This window comes from Penaeus vannamei, chromosome 11 (assembly GCF_042767895.1).
Source record: "Penaeus vannamei isolate JL-2024 chromosome 11, ASM4276789v1, whole genome shotgun sequence".
Taxonomy (NCBI): domain Eukaryota; kingdom Metazoa; phylum Arthropoda; class Malacostraca; order Decapoda; family Penaeidae; genus Penaeus; species Penaeus vannamei.
In genome coordinates, this window is record NC_091559.1 from 14,719,538 (window position 1) to 14,724,537 (window position 5,000).

Sequence of the window (5,000 nt, forward strand, 5' to 3'; positions counted from 1 at the left end):
CCCCATCATCATTGTCATTAATATCATTATCATTATTAGTAGTTGTTGAAGTATTGTTTATTATTATTATTATTATTTCATAAGCATCATGGTTATCATCATCATCATCATAATTATCGTTATCATGATAATCATCACCAATATTACTATTGTTTTTATTATCTTTATCATCATTACCATTATTATTACTATTATTGTCATTATCATTAATATTATCATAACTATTATCATTACTATCATTATTACTATTGTTATTATTGCTTTTATCATAACTATTATCTAATTATCAGTATCATCACTATCACTGTTATCATCATTTCTATTTCTTATTTTATCATTATCATTACTACCATTTTAAGCATTATTTTTGTTACTTTTACTGATAACAACATTATCATTAACATGATTTACACCATCATAATTATTTGCATCATTATGATTACTGTTATTATCATCATCATTCTTATTATTGTTATTGTTATCATTGTCATCATCAACTTTATTACCATTATCATTATCTTTATTATTATTATCTTCATTATTATCATCATTATTATTATCGTTATTATTGTTACTAATTTCACTATCATTATTGTTATTTCTGTTATTAGTATTATGACTATGACTTACAAATATAATCAGCATTATTGTTATCATCACTATGATTATCATTATAATTACGATTTTGATTACTAATATTATTAGTACTATTATCATTAGTGATACTGCTATTATCTTTCCTGTTATCATTATCATTATTATCAATATTTTCATTATTACTATTACTGTCATTATCAATTATGTTACTATTTTCATCATTATTATCAATATCAGTGTCATTTTCATTGTTATTGGTATGATTATTATTATCATTGTCCTTATTGTAGTTCATATTGTTCTTGTTGTTCTTGTTCTTGTTATGATTATTATCATTACTATTATTATTATCATCATTATTATTATCATTATCATTACTGCTACTATCATTACTATTATCATTATTATTATTATTATTATTATCATTATTATTATCATTATTATTATTATTATTATTATTATTATTATTATTATTATTATTATTATTATTGTTGTTTTTATTATTATTATTATTATTATTATTATTATTATTATTATTATTATTATCATTATTATTATTATCATTATTATTATTATTATTATTATTATTATCATTATTATTATTATTATTGATATTATTATCATTATTATCATTATTATTATTATAATTTTTTTATTACCATTATTATAACTACCATTATTATCATTACCATTATCATTATCCTTGCTACTTCTACACTACTGCTATTATCATTGTCATCATTATCATTATTTTCATCATCATTAGCTTTATCATAATGATCATTATCATTATCATCATCATTATCATTCAAATTATCAGTCTCAATATTATCATTACTTCTATCATTGTTGTTGTAGTTATCATCGCTATCATTATCATATTGACATTATCATTATCATTATTATTATCATTATTATTATTATTATTATTATTATTATTATTATTATTATTATTATCATTATTGTTACTATTATTATTATCATTATTGTTATTGTCATCATTGTTGTTATCATTATTATCAGCGTTATTATTACTACCATTATCATTATTATTACCATTATCATTATTATCATCATTAATCTTATTATTATCATTATTATTGTTGTTATTACTATTAGTAGTAATAGTAATAGTAGTAGTAGTAGTAGTAGTACCATTATCATTATTATCATTACTATTATCATCATTATTGTTATAACTGTCATTATCATTCAGATCATCATTGTTGTTTTATTATCATTATCATTATCATTATTATCATTATCCTTACTATTATTACTATTGTGATTATTATTATAGTTATTATTATTACTATCATTATCATTATTATCATTATCATTATTATTATAATCATCATCACTATTATTACTATTATCATTATCATTATTATTATCATCATCATCCTCATTATTGTTGTTATCATTATTATTATCATTATTATCATTACTATTATCATTATCATTATTATCATTACTATTATTATTATCATTATTATCATTACTATTATTATTATCATTATTATCATTACTATTATCATTATCATTATTATCATTCCTATTATTATTATCATTATTATTGTTATTATTATATTTTTATCGTTATCATTATTATCATTATTATTATTATTATTATTATTATTATTATTATTATTATTATTATTATTATTATTATTATTATTATTATTATTATCATTATTATTATTTTAATCATTATAATTATCATTATTATCATCTTTATCATTATCATTATTATTATTATTATTTTTATTATGACCTTTATTATCATCATTGTTATTACTTTTATTATTATAACTATTATCATTATTGATATCATTATCATTATTATCATTATTATTTTTATTAGTATCACTATTATTATTATCATTATCATCATCATTATTATTATTATTATCATCATCACTGTTATTGTCATCATTATTGTTATCATCATTACCAACGTTATTATTGCTATCATCTTTTTATTATCATTATCCTTACTATCACTGATATTGTTATTATTATCCCTATCATTATTGCTTTTTTATCATTATTGTTTTTTATTATCATGATCATTATCATAATTGACATTATTGTTATCGTTATCTTTATTATCATTACTATTATCATAATCATTATCATTATCACTATTATCATTATTATCATCATTATTATTATCATTACTTTTATTATTATCATTATCGTCATCATCATCATCATTACTATCCTTACTATTATTGTTATTATTGTTATTATCACCATCATCCTTATTATCATTACTATTATTGTCATCATTACCATTATCATTATTATCATTATTACAATACTCAATACTATTATTACTATCGTTAATGATAATAGTGATAGTCGTAGTAGTAATAATAGTAGTAGGATTAGTGTCATTAATATCCCTATTCCAATCATTTCATCATCGTAATTAGCATTAGCGTTCTTCATACCCTTATCATCACAATTATCCTTATTTTAATACCAATATCATTATCAAATATCATCATCATCAGTATTTCTTAAAGTTTTCAGATCACCACCGACGCCATGATTGAAATCTCCTTCGCCGTTGCAAACTTACCGTCACCACAACGAACAAAATCGCAAAGAGAAATTAAACAGCGAGGAAATGGATCAGATAAAAGGCATCTTGACCGGATACAGCGAAGCCTTCGGTGTGACGTCATCGCCTCAGCAGCCAATGAGCTTGCAGAGTAAGTGCAGCTGATGCTTGCAATTATCATAGTTTAAGTGCTCACCAACTTTTCGCGGAAGGAAGGAGGAAGGGAGGGGAAGAGGGAGAGAGTAGGGAGAGGGGGAGAAAGTGAGAAGGGAGAGGCAGAAAGGGAAAGAGGAGAGAAAGAGAAAGAGAGAGAGAAAGCGGGAAGAGGCGGAAAATGGAGGGAAAAGGGAGACTGGAGGAGAAGAAGGAACAGAAAGAGAAAGAGAGAGAGAGAGAGAGTGTGTGAGTGAGAGAGAGAGAGAGAGAGTAAGACTGAAAGAGCGAGAAAGTAATAGAGAAAGAGGGTGTGATAGATAGAAAGAAAGTAAGCGAGAAAGAGAGAAGAAAAGAGAGAAACCTTAAGGATACATACACACCGTCACACACACCGCTCCCATCCCTCCCATTCGCTCCCAGAAAGAAATCCCAAAAGGAAATCCCTTATCCTCCTGGTCTCTTACAGCTGATTATGACAATGGCTGAAGTTCTTGTTTATTTCCACCGCAGCCACGCCCCGCTCCCTCCGTGACTGCCTCGAGTGTTACTTTAACCGATAAGTTGCCTCTTTATTACGCGTTGTGCCAGTGAAATTATCTTATCATTTTGTTTTCATTCTTAATTTCTTTCTTTTTCAGTATTATTTGGATTAGTTGATATAAACATTAGTGTGATTATCTTTATAGTTTTTTTTATCATGGTGGTAATTACGCTATTTTTATTTTCTTTGTCTTATTGGATCTTTTATTGGTATGTTTTTTCTTCCTTCGTTTGCAATTCCATTTTCACAACTGATTAAAGGAAATAATTTAGTTAATTCGGAAAGTCAGAACGGATGACAGTGGAAATGCCAAGGGCCAAAATAAAGAAGGAAAAAATGAAATTAAGAGAAAGATGGAAAGAATAGAAAGACAAAGAATGGGAAAAAAGATGAAGAGGAAATATCAGAAGGACAGAAGAAAAAAAAAATACACACAAAGATAAAAAAAGAAGAATTGGAAAAAAAGGCAGGGACAGAATAACAAAGAGGGAAAATCAACATGAAAGATGAAATGAAGGAAGGGAAGAGAGACAAAAAGAAAAAAAGGGGGTAAGAGGAAAGGGGAAACAAAGAGATAATGATAGAATGGAAAGAAAGAAAGGAAAGGGACAGAAAAAGAACAAGAACGAAAGCCAATGAATAAATAAATCAACACGAAAACTGGAGAGAAACAGAGAGAGGGAGAGAGAGATAGAGAGAGAGAGGGAGAGAGAGTGACAGCCTCCCAGTGGAGAAATTAGACTAGGAGAAAAGAAAGCTTATTAAACATCCCATCTAACAGCCACAGAGTGAAGGAGCCAGCCACTTACCTCCAACCACAACCAGACGTTTGGCGGACAACAACCGAAGATGGAAAAGCACTTGGCCACGACAGATTCACCAGCTGGGAGGACACGTGCACCTTGGTACCATTGTCCCCTCTCCCCACCCCCTCCCCCTCCCCCTTCCTCTCTATTCTGGCATATCCTAAAAATCACACACAAGAAAAAATACGTTTTCCTCTCTATCTCTCTCTCTCTTTTCCTACTGTCTCGTTCTCCGCATTCAGCTTACCTGTAGAAAACGGGGCGAAGGGGACACGGACGAGCTTCCGAGCGAGGTAGAACAGATCACTACAAGTACCTGGCCGAGACTGAG

The 5,000-nt window shown here is 27.3% G+C and overlaps 1 protein-coding gene across 1 annotated transcript in view; it reads right to left on the reverse strand.

Moving 5' to 3' along the window:
• LOC113808553 (uncharacterized) overlaps window positions 1-4,990 on the reverse strand; it is a 14,949-nt gene extending 9,959 nt beyond the window's left edge. The window contains exon 1 of the mRNA XM_027359980.2: window positions 4,917-4,990. The gene's annotated coding sequence lies outside the window, so the exon portion shown is untranslated. The remainder of the gene's footprint in view (window positions 1-4,916) is intronic.
• Window positions 4,991-5,000: the final 10 nt, after the last annotated feature.